Here is a 21,931-nt window from a genome sequence, read left to right as displayed (position 1 = left end):
ACGTGCGGGAACATTCGACACTTATACTCAGCCCAAGTGGTAAGCCGCTCGGTTGTATCCCAGGTGAGGGCTGCCATCGTGCCCCAGTGTGTCCCTTCCCCGTCCTACTATGTTTGAGGGAGGATGGTGCGTAGTTGCCAAGAGAGTCGGGTCTGCTTCGGCAGCCGAACTGACAGCGGCGGCAGTGGCCGCGTTCTTCTCCATGAGCTGTTTCATGCCTAACATGGCCTCCATCATGGAGGCCATTTGTTCTTTCAGAGCCGACATGTCGGCTTTCATCTGTTCCTGCGTCTCCTCTTGATCACCCATCGTTCTAGATTTGGATCTGGTGCGATAGGGATCCCTTGCGGCGCGTTTAGTTATGGTGTTTTTCCCTAAAAAACCAAACGTGAGGAGTGGGTAAAGAAAGAAAATGCATGCTAGAGATGAGGTGTAGGAGTGATTTGATTTGCACAAGCTTTTTGGAGTAGAAACATGGGACCAACTCATTTTATTTCAAAAAGGAAGTCATATCTAGTCAAGGTCTGAGAGACCATACAAGTTTCCTGACGATTTCTAATTATGTGGGCCATTAAGTCTATCATATGCTGACAATAGCCGAGAAGCCCATGAATCTCTTCGGGGGCGGAGTAGGTGTCTGCCATCGCCTTGGCCTTGGCTAACAATCGGGGAAGTTCTTGACTCCCGTTCAAGGTAAGGGCAAACCGATCCATCCACATGGTTGCCTCTTGGTGTAAAGAGTCGATCACCCTTCCTCTAGCCTCTTTTTCCGCGTATACTTGGGCATACTCATCCGCGATTCTATGCTCGTGGGCCGTGGCTAGACCTAACTCTTCTTGGTACTTGGCGATGATAGCTAGCATGTTGGTCTCCGTCTCGCATAAACGCTGAGACAAGCTTCTTTTGGACCTTGAACAGGCAACTAACTCCTCTTTCAAAACCATGCTATGTGCTCGCGACTGGTCCCTTTCCTCCCTTCGCAACTTGAGTTCATTATTGCTACCCCATAGGGCTCCGCGAAATTTGTTCCGGCCATACTCTTCCTTGCGAGCCCTCTTGGTCTCTCGTTCAAGGGCTCTTGCGGTAATTGTATTCTCTTCCCGTAACCCGGCACACTCCTTCCGAACGTGTGTAGCAGCCAACTTGAACTTCTCCTTGGCGAGTTTTGCCTTTCCTAACTCGCTTTTGAGAGCTTGGACTTCCTCGTCCTCTTCCGGTGCTTCAAAATTCTCTTCGCTGACGACTTTTAACTTGGCGAGCCAATCTAAACCTCGTATGCGAACTTTCAGCCATTCGTGGTACCCACCAATGATGCCATTACGAATGCCTCTAAGCTCTTGATCTTTCCTTAACGGGGTTTCCCATGCCTTATGGATTCTTTGTATAGTCTTGGAATTTTGTGCGCCGAGATCCCTCACAAGGAAAGGAGACATGTTTTCTTCCGTCGGTGCTCCCCTCATGGGGTACCCTAGTTGTCTTATAGCGAGCGTGGGATTGTAATTAATACAACCCCTCGTTCCTACCAGCGGAATGTTTGGGTATCTTCCACATGAGAAAAGGACTCCTTCTTTTCCTTCCTTCCATCGGGGGAACCAACTGATTGTTCTACTTCCTATCCCGGCCAAGAGCTGGTCCCAATCCATTCTCCTCTTTTCAGTACACGAGCGATGGCTCAGGAGCGGACATGGATGTCTTGTGTCTTGTTGGAACAAGTGTGAAACCAACCAAACACAGAGGGCGGGTAAGCAACAGATGATCCGTGCGCTACTCTTCTCGCACCTTCGGTCAAATGTGTCAAATAGATCTGCCAAGACAACTACCACCGGACTTTCCTTGCTATGGTGGTAGGCAAGGAAAGCGTCGATTGCTGCTAGGCCTACCAAACCATCCACGTTTGGAAAGAGGACGACCCCAAAAATTAGCAAAGCTAACACATCCATAAACGGGACCCATTCTCCTTGATTGGCCATACCCCTCGCTTTGTCTTCTAGGTACTTCTGTGGTAGGCCCGCTATGCCGTTCCGAGTCTGTTTTATGCGGTCCAAACCTCTTGCGGAATCCTTGACCACAGTTGCAATTCTGCTCAAGGAGGGGAGACATCCGGAGGAAAGATATGGTTTTCTTCCCCCGAGAGGACATCCTAGAATTTCTTCAAATTCTTCAATGGTTGGTACTAATTGGAAGTCTCCGAATGTGAAGCATCTCAAAGGCTGGTCGTAGTATTGGGTGAGTGATGCAATGGCTTCTATGGACACTTCTGCTATGGTCAACTCTAAGATCTTTCCGTAAGTCTTGCGGAAGGCTTGCATTTGGAGGGGTTCCATCAACCGCCCTAATTCCTTGATGCTGGTGGTATCTGGGCTTTTGACCTTGACTGGGTAGAACCTCTTGCCGGTTTGATTTGTTCCCATGCTTACTAAAGTGAGACAAAAGCTGGTGCAAATCAAAACTCCGATATCTCATGGGTGGGATGGATGAATGCATGAAGAAATGCATATGACACAGATGCAATTTACGAATACGGGGGTCCGGGGAATTTGTCCCCTTCTTAGATACGACGTCTAGGGGTAGCGAAATGCCCCAACGCACGTTTTTAAGAAGGCGACACGGACCCTCCGTTGGTTGGTTTACAGCAGGGATCAAGACAGAACCCATATGCAATGCCTATGCAAAAGACACAATGCGGGAATGTGCACAGTATGACAATATTTACCGAACATAAGCAAAAGGGTATATGATACTCATGCATGGCAGTGTGAAAAATGGCACGCAGCGTGTTTGCTTCGTGCCCCTATTTAAGGGACCTATAAGGGAGAGAACTAACAAGGCTTTTAGCAATAATCCCCAAGGTAGTTATATCTCTCTTGATGGTTTCTAGAGGTATCATCCCCTTTGAAGAACATATTGTAGCAGTAGGGACTACTAGCAACAATATGTTTTCAAAGAGAAAAACTCTAGATGAGGGTTCACTGTAATCAAGCAAGTCGGAGACCTAGCATGATCACAGATTCACCTCCACTCCTTATGTTCCCATGAACCCGGGTATAGGGCCCTTTTTCACTCACAGTGTGTGCAAATAGTGTTAGTGTTTGTGTGCATCAAATGAATAAATATTTACCTCATGCATACATTCTAAAACTCACTAAAAGCAACAAATAGTTTATATACACAAGAACATAAAACAAATAAAGGGAAACCAACAAAGGAGAAAGTCATGATAAAACATTGCACAAGATTAAATGGCCTAACTCTCTAAAAAACATTCCCCAGTGGAGTCGCCAACTGTCGCAACCTACCCTTCGGCGGGAGGGCGACGCGAGACTCGCGGGATGCGTGTTCCACGAAAGGAATACGCGCGGAGTCGCCACCAACGTTTATTTGAGGAAAACGTCGGAAAAACCGGAAAAGACGCGATCTACGAACTTTTAAGTGAAAGGTTCGGGAGTTGTATTTACGCACGGGGAAGGTATTAGCACCCCACACGCCCGCCCCAAGGGACGGCAGCCTTTAATCGAATGTGCAAACATGACTTTGATTTTTATATTCCCTTTTATGTTCTTTATATCCTTTATACCCTTTTTATATTTTTTCTTTTTTGTGGTCGACAAGGGTGTTTCCCTTTGCTCCTACGTATTCCTCAATTTGTGATGAGGAAATCAGACCTACGTAGTTCTTTTTTATCAAGTGATTCTTTTTTACTTAAGTGGTGATCATTTTAAGGCGTTGGACCTTAAAAATGATCCATTTTACTTAGTGAGAAATTGAAATGACAAACTTCAAAAGCCTATTTTTGTGAACGAGCTTGACTAGGCGAGTTGATTTTAGCCTTAGTTTCACTTTAGTTATTAATCAATTCGATTAAGAATGAGAAATCCCAAAGAGAAAACGTCCGATTGATTTTCCGCTTTATTTTACTAAAAGATGTTTTTTTTATTATTATATTATTTTTTTACCTCTTTTTGATTTCCAACGTGGTTACGGCACGACCGAACGGTCGGAATTTATTTTAACCGAAGTTAATGGATAATACAATTCAAACGTTCGGTGGAAATTTATTTTATTTTTAAGTTAAGCGAGAAATGACTTAAGTAAAATGGCTTAAGCACGTCAACAGGGGGTATAAAAAGTAAACAAAATGAGAATAAAAATGCACGAAACACAATGTGGACCACTACGGGTACATAGAATGAATCGAAAAGCTTGGTTCGAGGTACTTACCCGTTGAAGATCGAAGAACGAATGAAGAACGTCGAAGAACGGTTGAAACCTTTGCGAGATTCCTCACGGAAAACGTTACGGAAACGTTTCGGAAGCGCCTCGGCTTAGATTTTCTTCACGGAAACAATTTTTCCAAGCAAATTCGAAAGAGAGAGAAGTGTCTAAGGGGCTGGACCTCTTCCTTCTTGCCTTCCTCCCCTATTTATAGCAAAATAGGGGAGGTGGTTGCCGCCCAGCTCGCCCAGGCGAGCTCAGCTCGCCCAGGCGAGCAGGGTTGCTTCCTCCAGAAGCAACCGCCTTCTGGAGGAATATTCCAGAGGGCCCAAGTGGGCCTGGGTGCTATTTGCACCCCCATTTTTACTAAGTACACCCCCCTCTGCTGTTTTTTGGTGATTCTTTTTTCGTAAAGTTACGGAAACTTACGAATTTCGTAACGATACTTGTTTTCTTTCCGTAATGTTACGGAACCTTGCGGATTACATAATCATCCCCTTTTTGACTTACGGAATGTTACGGAACCTCACTTAATTATGCAACGATGCTTCCATTTGATTTCCGGTGTGTCACGGAAACTTACGGATTGTGCATCAATATTTTTTGGTTTTTTCGGCATGTCCTGGAATTTCACAAATTGCCTAATGATGGGTGCCAAGCACCTCACGAGGACCAAAGAATGGTCGCACGTCATCGAGCAAAGGTCCCCGGACGAAATTAGGGTATGACACAAGGCTTCGCACCTTTTCCGTGCCCTACTCCAGACCAGTTTAGGCCAGAGGTCGCATGGCCCGGGGATTGGCCCGAGGCCCAGGCAGGGGAGGCACCCGCAGGGGCTCCCAACGATGGAGAGGAGGCCGGCATGGATGAGGAGATGTCAGATTTGCTCGGCTTCTTGGGAGGGAGTGGAGCCACATGACTGGGACATCCCCAGATTCGTGTTCTTTTCAGTTTTATGTTCATTATTTGTCATTTTCATGTTATGTTATGGCTTGAGAGACTAATGTTTGTTTTTGTTGTTTCGATTGTCTTTTGTTTTGCGCATACATTTTGTTTGGATTGTTGCGCTAGTGCTTATGTCGTTATTGTCGATAATGTTTATTTGAAGTTCCGGAACCGTGTAGAGTTTCATTTAGGAACGTCGTCCTAAGAATAAAGCAAGGAAAAGAAATAAACAAATAATAAAAAAAGGGGAAAATAAGAAAAATAAGTTGTCTAGCTGAAAAACCAACATGCTTTTGAAAAGAGATGACTTCCAACTTTTCTTTGAAAAAATTCACTGATCATGACTAGTTTTTGAAAAAAAATGTGTATACACCTGAAGGGTGAATGCTGTGAAAATTTTCACGAAGACCCAAAATGGACTCGGATAAATGCACAAATTGATAAAAGAACATATTTTGGAAACATTGGGTTGACTTAAAATAGAGGAAATGAATACTGAGCCCTAGCATCACATGACCATAAAAATTTGACACTTGAGTGTCCACATAGGTGCATGCATGACCAGTTTTGCATATAATTTCCAAATAATCATTTTTGCATTTGTGTCATGGAAATAATGTGGGGCATCCCTTTTATCCTTAAACCAAACCAAACCCTGACATGTGTCATGTCTAGCCATTTTACAAGCCTTGAGCCAAAAATCCTAACTTACCATAAACCTTGACCCAGGGTGAGAATGTCAATCCTTACCCTCGGAAGAAAAAAAGTGGGAGAAAGCAAAAAAGAAAAGAAGGAAAGTTCCCAATCAAAGAGTTGGAGAAAGCGAAAAATAAAAGAAGGAAAATTCCCAAATCAAAGAGTGGGAGAAAGAAAAAGGAAGGAAAGAAAATTCCTGATCAAGGATCGAAAGAAAATAGAGGAAATGTGCAGAAAGGTCATTGGACCAGACGATATCTGAACAATACAAAATTGTCACCAAATAAAAAAAAAAGAAGGAAAGGAAACCACGACCTAAAGTGGTCTTCTCCCTTTGATTGCCAACCAAAATCCTGTGCGTCGGTGACTTGTTCACCTCGCGTAAAACAAAAACAGAAAAGAAAAAGGCCAGAAAACTCAAAGCCAAATTTCCCACCAAAAGAACCCATTCCCAAGAAAAGTCCTATTGATCCACGATCGCGCATGTAATCTTTGATTTGATAGGAAATGATTTGCAAAGTCAAGTCATGACATCTCTATGGTTCGGAATTAGGATGAAACACTTACCTGTGCGAGATTGATACACTTTGAGTGAGTTTCTTCTATTTTTGCTGAACCCAGTGTTTCCTCTAAATGGTCATTTAGAAACGAAATGCTAACATCCAAAATCTCATTTGCGGTTATGGGAGGATTTCGTCAGCGTACTCTCCTTCCCCGGTAGACACATTGTTTTTCACCCAAAAAGCATATGTTGCTCTAATCATTTGGAATATTTGTCTCTTTACTAAAGCATGTTCATATTTTAGTGAAGAAAACACCGAGACTATTTCTAGTCTCACAAGCACTCCAGAACTACGTAGGTCTGAATTCCTCATTTAAGGATACGTAGGAGCAAGAGCCTCGCTTTTGTCGGCCGCCCCACAAGATCTGTCATACTGACATTTGAGTCACGCTGACGGGCGGAAATACCCGAGTGGTTATCCATATAAACATTCTTTTGCTATCTATAAAACAGAAAGCCTGATAGCATGCGGAGACTAACGTCATCTTCTGCACCCTTCGTCAATCGCGGCCCAACAAGCCCGTTGACACGCGGAGATTTACGTCATCTTTCGCGCTCACAAGATCTGTCATACTGACATTTGACTCACGCTGACGGGCGGAAATACCCGAGTGGATATCCGTATAAACATTCTTTTGCTATCTGTAAGACAGAAAGCCTGATAGCATGTAGAGACTAACGTCGTCTTCTACACCCTTCGTCAATCGCGGCCCAACAAGCCCGTTGACACGCGGAGATTTATGTCATCTTCCGCGCTCACAAGATCTGTCATACTGACATTTGAGTCGTGCTGATGGGCGGAAATATCCGAGTGGTTATCCGTATAAACATTCTTTTGCTATCTGTAAGACAGAAAGCCTGATAGCATGCAGAGACTAACGTCGTCTTCTGCACCCTTCGTCAATCGCAACCCAACAAGCTCGTTGACGCGCGGAGATTTACGTCATCTTCCGCGCCAACAAGATCTGTCATACTGACATTTGAGTCACGCTGACGAGCGGAAATACCCGAGTGGTTATCCGTATAAACTTTCTTTTGCTATCTGTAAGACAGAAAGCCTGATAGCATGCAGAGACTAACGTCGTCTTCTGCACCCTTCGTCAATCGCGGCCCAACAAGCTCGTTGACATGTGGAGATTTACGTCATCTTCCGCGCTCACAAGATCTGTCATACTGACACTGGAGTCATGCTGACAAGCGGAAATACCCGAGTGGTTATCCATATAAGCATTCTTTTGCTATCTGTAAGACACAAAGCCTGATAGCACGCAAAGACTAACATCGTCTTCTGCAGCAAGTCAGTTGCATGAGGAGATATCTTATGGTCACCCGCGACTTTCGTCAACCAAGAGGAACGAAATTAGTGTCTTATCTTTACTTCCCTTTTATCTCCAATAAAAAATAAGTAAAGAGGGGCAACTGTCATGCCCTAATTTCGTCTGGGGACCTTTGCTTGGTGGCATGCAACTTTCATTTGACCATTTTGAGGTACTTGGCATCCATCGTTAGGCAATTCGTGAAGTTCCGTGACATGTCAAAACTCAAAAGGAAGCATCGTTGCACAATTCGTGAGGTTCTGTAACATTCCGTAAGTCAAAAAGGGGATGATTATGTAATCCGCAAGGTTCTGTAACATTACGGAAAGAAAACAAGTATCGTTACGAAATTCGTAAGTTTCCGTAACTTTACGGAAAAAGAATCACCAAAAAGAGGCAGGGGGTGTATTTAGTAAAAATGGGGGTGCAAATAGCAACCAGACCCACTTGGGCCCTCCAGAAGATTCCTCCTGGGCGAGCTGGGTGGCAAGCATCTCCCCCATTTTCTTATAAATAGGGGGAGAAGTGAAGAGGAATTTCGTTCAGCCCTCCTGGTAATTCAAGAATCACTTGAAATTAGTGAAAAAAATTGGTTTCGTGAAGAAAATTCGAGCCGAGGCGCTTCCGTAACGTTTTCGTGGGGATTTTTGCGAAGATTTTCAGCCGTTCTTCGACGTTCTTCGTTCGTTCTTCATCGTCCTTCGGTCTTCAACCGGTAAGTTCTCAAAATCGAACTTTTCAATTCATTCTATGTACCCTTAGTGGTCCTCATTTGTTTTCATTAGCTTTTATTTTCATTTCATTTACTTTCCGTACCCCATTTTGGCATTCTTTAGTCATTTGCTTAAGTCATTTTCTTGCCTAAATCAAAAATAAAATAAATTTCCACCGATCATTTGAGTTGTAATATCCGTTAATTTCGTTTAAAATGAAATTCGACCGTTCGGTCATGCCGTAACCACATTGGAAACCAAAAAGAGGTAAAATAATAATATAATAATAAAAAATATCTTTTAGTAAAATAAGCCAAAAAAATCAATCGGACGTTTCTCTTTGGGATTTTCCTTTCTTAATCGAATCAACTAATAACCAAAGTGCAACTAAAGGCTAAAATCAATTCATAAACCAAACTTTTATCATCGCCTAAAAAAGGCCATTTTCAAAGGTCCAACGCCTTGAAATTGTCTTTTCCGCTTTTATTAGTTAAGTGTAGATTTCTAAAGGCCTAAAATCAACATGTAATTTTATTACCTCTTTCAAAAAATAAAGAGATCATTAATGGTCCAATGCCTTAATGTCTTCTCCCTTTTCAAAAGAATCGAAAGTTTGTTTAATGGTCCAAACACCTTAAAATGACCTTTCATTCAATAAAAACATATCTCGCAAAGAGGATAAAAACAAACTTAACCAAACGCTTTATTCACAAAGAACTACGTAGGTCTGATTTTCTTATCGCAATTAAGGAATACGTAGGAGCAAGGGAAACACCCTCGTCGACCGCAAAAAGATAAAAAATATAAAAAGTACAAAAAGAAATAAAGACGTAAAAGGGAACATAAAAAATTGAAGTCATGTTTGCACATTTGATTAAAGGCTGCCGTCTCTTGTGACGGACGTGTGGGGTGCTAATACCTTCCCTGTGCGTAAATACAACTCCCGAACCTTTCACTTAAAGTTCGTAGATCACGTCTTTTCCGGTTTTTCCGACGTTTTTCTCAAATAAACGTTGGTGGCGACTCCGCGCATATTCCTTTCTTGGAACACGAACCCGCGAGTCACGCGTCGCCCTCCCGCCGAAGGGTAGGTTGCGACAAAATCCAAGGAAGATAAGGGTAAGACCATAGAGAAATACACCCCTAAGACTAGTTCCCAAGAAAGGACTAGCAACATTAAATGCTTCAAATGTCTTGGAGGAGGTCACATTGCCTCTCAATGCCCCACAAAGAAAACCATGATTATCAGGGGTCAAGAAATTTATAGTAATCAAGAGGAGACTACTTCTCCCCCTTCCTTTAGTGGAAGTAAAGATGAAGCAAGGGGTGAAGAGTCTAGTGAGGAAGTCTACCCCCATGAAGAAGGTGACCTCCTAATGGTTAGAAAGCTCCTTGGAGGTCAATCTTGTGATCTATCTCAATCCCAAAGAGAGAACATCTTTCATACAAGATGCAAAATTTTAGATAAAACTTGTTCCCTCATTGTGGATAGTGGATCTTGTTGCAATTGTTGTAGCATAATATTAGTTTCTTAGTTGAACCTCACTATCATTCCCCACCCAAAACCTTATAAACTTCAATGGCTCAATGAGCAAGGGGAAATGATAGTTAACCAACAAGTGAAGGTACCTTTCTACATTGGGACATATAAGGATGAAGTTAATTGTGATATAGTTCCCATGGAGGCAGGGCATATTCTTTTAGGAAGGCCATGGCAATTTGATAGGAAGATAATTTACAGTGGCCAAACTAATGAGATTACCCTTACCCATCTTGGCACTAAATTTATGTTGCATCCTCAAACACCTTCACAGGTGGCCAAAGATCAACTAACTATGAAAGATAAGAGGGATAAGGAAGAAAAACTAGAAAAACAAAATAAAAAGAAGGATAATAAGGCCTTGTCTACAAAGGCCAAGGGGAAGGAAAAAGAGGAAAAGGATTCCTCCAAGATGATTGTTAAGAAGGAAAATCATTTTGCAACAAAAGGTGATGTCAAAAGAGCACTCCTTCTTAAACAATCTTTCTACCTTATCCTATCAAGGGAAATTATGCAATCCTACCCCGCAAGGGCATTGGATAGAAGACTCTAAGAAGATTAAGCCAGAGATGCAAGAGAAGGCCCTAGGGTTCTTATGAGCCTTAAGGTAGATTTCGGGCCCATGGGCTAAGTATGAGCCCACTTATCTTAGTACATATCAGATTAAGGTTTAATTATTTTTGGGCATTGTATTTAGGGCTCCATAATATAGGTAAGGTACCCTAGAAATGTCAGATTTTTCAGCCTTTGTATTTTAGGGCACCTAGACTAGTTTTTGTATTAGGGGTAATTTTGTAATTTTGCATGCATTAAGTGAATATTTGATGTGTGTGTTGGAAAATAAATTTAATTGAATTGGGAGAAGCCCAATCCAATTAAATTTTAGAGGGGGAGGTGAGCATTTGCTTGCTACACCCCATTGCCACATCATATAGTCACACTTTGTGCATGTGCTTCATGCTTTACATGCCTCATGCCACGACTTGATCTTGAATTAGTGGGCTGAACCATAGCTAAAATTTACTAATCATAATTAGTGAAATTTTGGCTCCAAATTTTGGCTCCACAAATTCAATTTCAAATTCAAGTGAAATTTGAATAGAAATTCAAATTTCCCTCCAATTTTGTGTGACACTTAGGCTATAAATAGAGACCTTGTGTGTGCATTTTTTTCAACTTTGATCATTTGAAAATTAATCTTCAGATTTCAGAGCTCTCTTAGAGCACAAAATTTCATGCTCTTCTCTCCCTCTCCCTTCATTCATCTCCTTCTTCCTCCAAGCTCTTATCCATGGCCTCCTATGGTGGTGAGCTTCTTCTAGACTCATCTCCTCCTTGAAGTGGCGTCTCCTCTCTCTCTTCCTTTTCCATTCCGCTACCATTCATCTTCCAAGAAGCAAAGGAATCCATTGATGAAGAAGATCCTAGGCCTACAAGCTCTAATGGAGCTTACATCAGTAAACATCCCTTAGCACTGCCATACCACTTGAGCTTGAGGTTATTCCTCAAGTAAAGGAGTTGTTGGATAAGGGTTTGCTTTGTAATAGCTTAACTCCTTGTGCTTTGTTGGTGCCCAAACTAGTTATTATGAGACATTGAATCCCTATGATAAGAGGTATGATGAATGTGTTGAGTGGTGCAACCCTCTTTTGTAAAATCACTCATGCATCCAGCATCTTCATGATTCACATACATAGGGACTCATTAGGTAAGTTTCTTCTTATTTTTAGTTTCAATACAAACTTAGGTACTCATATGGGACATCTTAGGTTTGTCGTATTTTTTGGTAGGAATAATCAACATGAAAATACAGAAAAAGGAATGTTTTATTGCATTACCTTCCTTAATTTTTTAAATAGTGATCAAGGGGTTCCCACAAACCCTAAGAGAATAAAGGTCATTCTTGAGTGGCCCACTCCACCAAGTATGAGGAAAATTTGGGGCTTCCATGACTTAACAAACATTTACAAAAGGTTGCTCCCATATTTTTCTATACTTGTAGCACCACTCATTGAGTTGGTGAGGAACCATGTTCCCTCATGGGAAGATGCCCAAGAAATGGGTTTTCAGACCTTACCTTACTACAACATACCAAACACCACTAATATATATGTTTTTATTCTTTTTACAGGTGTTGAGGGAAGAAGCCCAGAGTTTCAAGAATCTCTGGATTTGAGGTCAAATCCTTTTCAAGGGAGAGGGAATGATGCAATCCTACCCCCAAGGGCATTGGATAAAAGACTCCAAGAAGATTGAGCCAGAGATGAAAGAGAAGGCCCTAGGGTTCTCATGAGCCTTGGGGTAGATTTCGGGACCATGGGCTAAGTATGAGCCCGCTTATCTTTGTACATATTAGATTAAGGTTTCATTATATTTGGGCCTTGTATTTAGGGCTCCATAATATAGGTAGGGTACCCTAGAAATGTAGGATTTTTCAGCCCTTGTATTTTAGGGCACCTAAACTAGTTTTTGTATTAGGGGTAATTTTGTAATTTCACACACATTAAGTGAATATTTGATGTGTGTGTTGGAAAATAAATTTAATTGAATTGGGAGAAGCCTAATCCAATTAAATTTTAGAGGGAGAGGTGATGTAAGCTCCATTGGAGCTTGGAGGCCTAGGATCTTCTTCATCAATGGATTCCTTTGCTTCTTGGAAGATGAATGGCAGCGGAATGGAGAAGGAAGAGAGAGAGGAGATGCCAGTTCAAGGAGAAGATGAGTCTAGAAGAAGCTCACCACCATAGGAGGCCATGGATAAGAGCTTGGAGGAAGAAGGAGATGAATGAAGGAAGAGGAAGAGAGGAGCAAAAAATTTTGTGCTCTAAAAGAGCTCTAAAATTTGAAGTTTAATTTTCAAATGATCAAAGTTGAAAAAATGCACACACATGCCCTCTATTTATAACCTAAGTGTCACACAAAATTGGAGGGAAATTTGAATTTCTATTCAAATTTTACTTGAATTTGAAATTGAATTTGTGAAGCCAAATTTTGGAGCCAAAATTTCACTAATTATGATTAGTGAAATTTAGCTATGGTTCAACCCACTAATCCAAGATCAAGCCAAAGATTCTCCACTAAGTGTGCTTAGGTGTCATGAGGCATGTGTCGCAACCTACCCTTCGGCGGGAGGGCGACGCGTGATTCGCGAGAGCGTATTCCAAGAAAGGAATACACGTGGAGTCGCCACCAACGTTTATTTGAGGAAAACGTCGGAAAAAACCAGAAAAGACGTGGTCTACGAATTTTAAGTGAAAGGTTCAGGAGTTGTATTTACGCACGGGGAAGGTATTAGCACCCCACACGTCCGTCACAAGGGACGACAGCCTTTAATCAAATGTGCAAACATGACTTCAATTTTTATGTTCCCTTTTACGTCTTTATTTCTTTTTATACTTTTTATATTTTTTATCTTTTTGTGGTCGACGAGGGTGTTTCTCTTGCTCCTACGTATTCCTCAATTCTGATAAGGAAAACAGAACAACGTAGTTCTTTGAGAACAAAGTGTTTTGGTTAAGTTGTTTTTATCTTTTTTGCATAATATGTTTTTATTGAATGAAAGGTCATTTAAGGCATTGGACCATTAAATGATCTTTCTATTCTTTTTGAAAAGAGAGTGAAAACATTAAGGCATTGGGTCATTAATGATCTCTTTATTTTTTGAAAGAGGTAATGAAGTTACATGTTGATTTTAGGCCTTTTAGAAATCTACATTTAATCAATAAAAGCGGAAAAGACCATTTCAAGGTGTGGGACCTTTAAAAATGGTTTTTTTTAGGCGATAACAAAAAGTTTGGTTTATGAATTGATTTTAGCCTTAGTTTCACTTTGGTTATTACTCAATTCGATTAAGAAAGGAAAATCCAATGAAAAACGTCCGATTAATTTTTTTTATATTTATTTTACTAAAAGATATTTTTTATTATTATATTATTATTTTGCCTCTTTTTGATTTTAAACGTGGTTACGGCATGACCGAACGGTCGGAATTCATTTTAACATAAATTAAAGGATGTTACAATACGAATGATCGGTGAAAATTTATTTTGTTTTTTGATTAGGCGAGAAAACGACTTAAATAAATTACTAAAGCACATCAAAAGGGGGTACGGAAAGTAAATGAAATGAAAATAAAAGCACGCGAAACAAATGAGGACCACTAAGGGTACATAGAATGAATTGAAAGGTTCGATTTCGAGAACTTACCGGTTGAAGACCGAAGAACAACGAAGAACGAACGACGAAGAACGGTTGAAAATCTTCGCGAAATCACCCACGGAAGTGTTACGGAAGCGCCTCGGCTTGCATTTTCTTCACGGAAACAATTTTTCTCACTAATTTTAAGTGAATCGTAGATACCAAGAGGGTTGAACATTTTTGTTCTTCCCTCCTTCCCTATTTATAGGAAAAGGAAGGAGGAGCTTGCCACCCAGCTCGCCCAGGCGAGCTAGGTTGCTTCCTCCAGAAGCAACCGCCTTCTGGAGGAACATCCTGGAAGGCCCAAGTGGTCCTGGTTGCTATTTGCACTCCCCTGTTTACTAAATACATCCCCTTGCCTTTTTTTGCTGATTCTTTTTCCGTAACGTTACGGAAACTTACGAATTTCGTAACGATACTTGTTTTCTTTCCGTAATGTTACGGAACCTTACGGATTACGTAATCAACCCTTTTTTGCCTTCCGGAATCTTACGGAACTTTACGGATTGTGCATTTCCTTTTGACTTTCGGCATGTCACGAAAATTCACGGGTTGTGCAATAATGCTTTCCTTTGACTTCCGACATGCCACGGAACTTCATTAATTTCCCAACAATGGGTACCAAGTACCTCGAAGTGGTCAAACGAGGGTCGCATCTCAAAAATGGATGGTCCCCGGGTGAAATTAGGGTATGACAACATGTAAAGCATGAAGGACATGCACAAAGTGTGACTATATGATGTGGCAATGGGGTGTAGCAAGCAAATGCTCACCTCTCCCTCTAAAATTTAATTGGATTGGGCTTTTCCCAATTCAATTAAATTTATTTTCCAACACACATCAAATATTCACTTAATGCATGTGAAATTACAAAACTACCCCTAATACAAAAACTAGTCTAGGTGCCCTAAAATACAATGGCTGAAAAATCCTACATTTCTAAGGTGCCATACCTACATTATGGAGCCCTAAATACAAGGCCCAAAAATAATGAAACTTTAATCTAATATGTACAAAGATAAGTGGGCTCATACTTAGCCCATGGGCCCGAAATCTACCCTAAGGCTCATGAGAACCCTAGGGCCTTCTCTTGCATCTTTGGCTCAATCTTCTTAGAGTCTTCTATCCAATGCTCTTGGGGGGTAGGATTGCATCATTCCCTCTTCCTTGAAAAGGATTTGACCATGAATCCAGAGGTTCTTGAAACTCGGGGATTCTTTCCTCAACACCTGTAAAAAGAATTAAAACATATGTATTAGTGATGTTGGGTATGTTAGAGTAGGTTAAGGACTGAAAATCCCTTTCCTGGCCGTCTTCCCATGAGAGAACATAGTTCCTCACCAACTCAATGAGTGTTGCTACAAGTATAGAAAAATGTGACAAACCTTTTGTAAAAGTTTGTTAAGTCATTGAAGTCCCAAATTTCCCTTATACTTGGTGGAGTAGGCCACTCAGGAATGACCTTTATTCTCTTAGGGTCCATGGGAAGCCCTTGATCACTATTTAAAAAGTTAAGGAAAGTAATGGAATAAAACATACATTTTTCTTTATTTTCATGTTGATTATTCCTACAAAAAATTACGAAAAACCTAAGGAGTCCCATATGAGCACCTAGGTTTGTATTGAAACAAAAAATAAGAACAAACCTACCTAATGAGTCCCTATGTACACAAATCATGAAGATGTTGGGTGCATGAGTGATTTTACGAAAGAGGGTTGCACCACTCAACACATTCATCATACCACTTATCATAGGGATTTGGTGCCTCATAATACCTATTTTAGGCATCTACAAAGCACAAAGATTTAAGCTCTTACGAACCAAACCCTCATCCAACAACTCCTTTACTTGAGGAATAACCTCAAGCTCAAGAGGTATGGCGGTGCTAAAGGATGTTGCCCTTGATAGGAGAAGGTAGAAATATTGTTTAAGAAGGAGTGCTCTTTTAATATCACATTTTGTTGCAAAATGATTTTCCTTCTTAACAATCTTTTTGGAGGAATCCTTTTCCTCTTTTTCCTTCCCCTTGGCCTTTGTAGACAAGGCCTTACTATACTTCTTTTTCTTTTGGTTTTCTAGTTTTTCTTCCTCATCCCTCTTATCTTTCATAGTTAGTTGATCTTTGGCCACCTGTGAAGGTATTTGAGGATGCAACACAAATTTAGTGCCAAGATGGGTATGGGTAACCTCATTAGTTAGGCCATTGTAAATGATCTTCCTATCAAATTGTCATGGACTTCCTAAAAGAATATGCCCTACCTCCATGGAAACTATATCACAATTAACTTCATCCTTATATGTCCCAATGGAGAAAGGTACCTTCACTTGTTGGTTAACTATCATTTCCCCTTGTTCATTAAGCCATTGAAGTTTATAAGGTTTTTGGTGGGGAATGATAGTGAGGTTCAACTTGGAAACTAATCTTATGCTACAACAATTGTAACAAGATCCACTATCCACAATGAGAGAACAATTTTTATCTAAAATTTTGCATCTTGTATGAAAGATGTTCTCTCTTTGGGATTGAGATAGATCACAAGATTGACCTCCAAGGAGTCTTCTAACCATTAGGAGGTCACCTTCTTCATGGGGGTAGACTTCTTCACTAGACTCTTCACCCCTTGCTTCATCTTCACCTCCACTAAAGGAAAGGGAAGAAGTAGTCTCCTCTTGACTACTATAAATGTCTTGACCCCTCATAATCATGGTTTTCTTTGTGGGGCATTGAGAGGCAACGTGACCTCTCCCAAGAAGCTCCCTTGTCTAAGCCTTTGGAGCTTGTCCATAAGCTCCCTTTCATAGTAGAAAGGAATGTGCCTCTTTCTAAGGGCACTCTTAAGATCATTCCAATACTCTACTGGAGGATCCCCATGAATCCTTCATTCCCTAACAAAGGAAGTCTACCAATAGAGGGCATACCCTTGAAAGCTAAGGGTAGCCAATGGAACTTTTCTCTCTTCGCTAATATGATGGCAAGCAAAGAGTTGTTCAACCTTCATTTCCCAATCTAAGTAGGCCTCAACATTATCTTTTCCATGGAAATATGGGAGGCTAATGTTAACCTCTCGAGGCTTTCTATCCTTTTCTCTTCTTTGGGAATGATGTTTAGTATGTGAACTATGGCACCCTTTATAATAGTGGCTAAGTTCTTCAATTAAACTCTTGCTAAGTTCTTCAATTAAACTTTTAGGAGGCATGTTTTTCTCTTTTCATTTCTTTCATTATTTTTCTTCTTTCTTCCTCTCTTATTTTCTCTCTTTCATCTTGACTTATTTCTTCCACTCTTTTTTTACCTTTTTCTTTTCTCTCTTGTTTTTCTTTCCACAATTGAAGGGATCTCAACTCATATAATATCTTATACAAGGGGTCCTTAGGAGTAGAACCCTCACCATTAATACTAGATGAAGAATGAAGACTCATGTTGGTTCCTAAGTTATGATTCTTTCTTGTTGGGGGTTTGAAAACAAAAGGTAAAAGAAACTATGGTTGATACTAGCCAAAATAAACACTAAAAGAGGTGTGAAAGATAAGGTAAAAACTAATTGGTAAAAGGCAAACTATCTAGGTGGCTTGACAATGGACGGTAAAGGAAATAAGCTATGAAAATAAGCAAGAAATGTAAACTAGGCGAATCCTAAAAGTGTTTGGATGACCACATTTAAGGTTCCCAACAAAACACTCACAATACTAAGGGAAAATTGCCTAAAATTATTACACACAAATGGAAGTAGGGTGACCTATTGGAGGCTCTCAACTTACTTCCAATGTAAGGCCTTTTTGTTACAAAATTTGAAAGCAATGAAAGTAAGTAAATTGTCAATTACAAAATTACAACAAGGTTCTCAATTTTGGTGGTTGTTCTCTCTTTGGCGATTCACTCAATTTGGAGTGCTTCTTAGTCCAATAGCTCTTAAGGTGGTTTTCCCCTTGCTTCTTGACTCAAATTCTTCAAGGGATGGCACCAATCTTCCTTTCCAATTCCCTATATGGCAACTCACAAACAAGGAAACATAGAGACAAGCAATAACCAAAGACCCAAAAAATGAAATGAAAGCTAAGTCAATAGAGTTTTAACAAGACAATCTTTTAGGGATTTTTCAACAATTAAATCAATGAAAAGCACATAAAAGCAAGCTAGGACTCAAAGAGAAACTTAGAATGGCTCTAGAGTAGAGTAAAAAAACTAAAATAAAAAGACTCAAGAAACCTCTAGTTTTGGAACTTTTTTTTTTCTCGCTAATTTTCAATTGAAATTTTAGAACTAGGATTGGTATAAAATAGGCACCAATTATAGAACAAATTTAGAGCCAAAACAACAAGCACACTTCGCTTTCACTTTTTTTTTCTTGGACACTGATTTTTCTGCCAACTTGTGTGATTTTTCTTCTTTTTTCGTTTAATCCAAATCGCTTGGTTCTTTTTTCATAATTTTGGTCCAGATTTCTAGAAAATGTATTAAAAATTTCAGCCCAAAACACTTAGTGACCAATTCCCAGTAATTTATACAAGTTCGTATGTTCAAGCTGCCAGCACCAGCGATTTCAACCTAGAAATCAAGAGTAGTGTTTATGTTGCTTAAGGCTTGGATAGTTACAATTTTTGTTTGCTTATGCTCAATTATCTTGAATAAAACAATTCAAGAGAGCTTAAGATTTATTTTGATTCATAAATCCAGCCACAACTCAGCACCACAACTCAACTTCATCATAGACATCATGTAGGAAACTTAAAAAACAGAAAAAAAAAAAAAAAAAAAAAAAAAAAAAAAAGAGTTCAACAACAAGACTACTTCTAGGAATTGATTTAGAACATGTTATGAACTAAATAACATGCATGAATTAGACTCAAAATTCAAAAGATAGGCTACGAATGACAAGAATACATGAACAAATGTATCTATAATTCAATCAACAAAATAAAAATTCAACACAAACTTAGAACATAATGTGACAATTACTATGACTAAACATGACTCTAAGACAACATGGATTAAGTGATTTACACTTAGATTTTAGTGTTTTTTTTTCTAATCAATATTTTGGAAGAAAATTTAGATCTAAGGTTCAGCACCAGAATATTATGAATGAAAAATGATAGAACCTAAAATCAACACAAAAACATGATTCAAGAGTAGATCTACAAAATTTGAATCATAGAAATGCAAGAACAAGTGTAGATCTAAGATTTAATCGGTTTATTTTTTTTTTAATCTACTCTAAACAGCACCAAAACACAAGACAATGGAGGATATACATGGAGAGTAAGATGAAGAACAAGGAATTAAAGAGAATTCACCGAATAAAAAGATAGAGGAAGCAAAAGAACATCACCTAGATGAAGATGCTCTGATACCACATGATGTAAACTCCATTGGAGCTTGAAGGCCTAGGATCTTCTTCATCAATGGATTCCTTTGCTTCTTGGAAGATGAATGGTAGCGGAATGGAGAAGGAAGAGAGAGAGGAGATGCCACTTCAAGGAGAAGATGAGTTTAGAAGAAGCTCACCACCATAGGAGGCCATGGATAAGAGCTTGGAGGAAGAAGGAGATGAATGAAGGGAGAGGAAGAGAAGAGCACAAAATTTTGTTCTCTAAAAGAGCTCTGAAATCTGAAGTTTAATTTTCAAATGATCAAAGTTGAAAAAATGCACACACAAGCCCTCAATTTATAGCCTAAGTGTCACACAAAATTGGAGGGAAATTTGAATTTCTATTCAAATTTTACTTGAATTTGAAATTGAATTTGTGGAGCCAAACTTTGGAGCCAACATTTTACTAATTATGATTAGTGAAATATAGTTATGGTTCAGCCCACTAATCCAAGATCAAGTCAAAGATTCTCCACTAAGTGTGCTTAGGTGTCATGAGGCATATAAAGCATGAAGGACATGCACAAAGTGTGACTATATGATGTGGCAATGGGGTGTAGCAAGCAAATGCTCACCTCCCCCTCTAAAATTTAATTGGATTGAGCTTCTCCCAATTCAATTAAATTTATTTTCCAACACACATCAAATATTTACTTAATGCATGTGAAATTACAAAACTACCCCTAATACAAAAACTAGTCTAGGTGCCCTAAAATACAAGGGCAGAAAAATTCTACATTTCTAAGGTACCCTACCTACATTATGGAGCCCTAAATACAAGGCCCAAAAATAATGAAACTTTAATCTAACATGTACAAAGATAAGTGGACTCATACTTAGCCCATGGGCTCGAAATAAACCCTAAGGCTCATGAGAACCTTAGGGCCTTCTCTTGCATCTCTAGCCCAATCTTCTTGGAGTCTTTTATCCAATGTCCTTGGGGGGTAGGATTGCATCAGGAGGTGAGCATTTTCTTGCTACACCCCATTGCCACATCATATAGTCACACTTTGTGCATGTCCTTCATGCTTTACATGCCTCATGACACAATTCAAATTTCCCTCCAATTTTGAGTGACACTTAGGCTATAAATAGAGACCATGTGTGTGCATTTTTTGGAACTTTGATCATTAGAGAATTACACTTCAAAGTTCACACCTCATTGGAGGCACAAAATTTCATGCTTTTTCTCTCCCTCTCCCTCCACTCTTCTTCTCCTACCTTCAAGCTCTTATCCATGGCTTCCTATGGTGGTGAGCTTCTTCTTGACTCATCTTCTCCTTGAATTGGTGCTCCAATCATCTTTCTTCTCCATTCCGTTGCCATTCATCTTCAAGAAGCCAAGGACTCCATTGATGAAGAAGATCCAAGGCCTACAAGCTCCACATGGAGCTACATTAGAACGAGTTGTCTATTACTTAAGCAAGAAGTTCACGACATGTGAAATGAACTACTTTTTGCTCGAAAGGACATGTTGTGCCCTGGTGTGGGCAGCCCACCGTCTGAGGTAGTACATGCTGAACTACACCACTTGGTTGGTGTCCAAAATGGACCTAGTGATCGAGGCCGTACCCGAATCAAATAAACATTAAAAATGCAGTATCTAGGAAGTGATCCTAGGTCATCTCCCAACGAGTAATGGTCAACCATACGTTCATAACAGATAGTAATAAAACAGTAAGGAATTGGGGGGGTTGTTTGTTTTTGTAATTTAAATAGCAAGCAAATTTTAATTAGAAAATAACAGAATTAAAACATGTTGTTTCCCCTTGATTCACAGGCAAGTCTCTTATCCTAGGTTACGAGAATTTATCCTTAATCAGTTCCACCAATTAGTCCAACCCTAAATTAAATTACTAAGCGAAAATTAACATAAGGCTGTCATTATGTGATTAAGCAACACATACACCAATTAATCATGAACGAAACTGATCATTAAGCATGAACGTAAATTAAGTGCAGAGACAATTAATCAAGCACTAAGCATGCATGGATTAATAGCAACAAATATAGAGTAATTGGTGAAGAGGAAAAACTTATCAGAATTCAATAGTAATAACAAAACCTCAAAGAGAGTTGTGCTTGATCCTCAAGAGAAAACAACGCTGGAGACTTAGCCTTCCATTAATCAGCAGAAAACAAAATTGTAGATTGAAGCAGAAACAAAATTGCAGAAAACAAATTTTATTCTACGTGAACAGTGTGCATGAACAGTAAAAACTGGAATTCTAAAATCCTAGAATTATTCTCCTCTCTCAAAAAAACTCCCTAAACTAAAACCCTGGTGTTGTTATATAGGTCCTCAGCCCCAAAGCTTACAAATCTATTTTAAGTCCAAGCCCATAAATAAAATAAAATCTGGACAAGATAAGATAAGATT

The sequence above is a fragment of the Glycine max genome, chromosome 12 (genome assembly GCF_000004515.6).
Source record: "Glycine max cultivar Williams 82 chromosome 12, Glycine_max_v4.0, whole genome shotgun sequence".
In the NCBI taxonomy this organism is placed as follows: Eukaryota; Viridiplantae; Streptophyta; class Magnoliopsida; order Fabales; family Fabaceae; genus Glycine; species Glycine max.
This window is presented reverse-complemented; position numbering follows the sequence as displayed.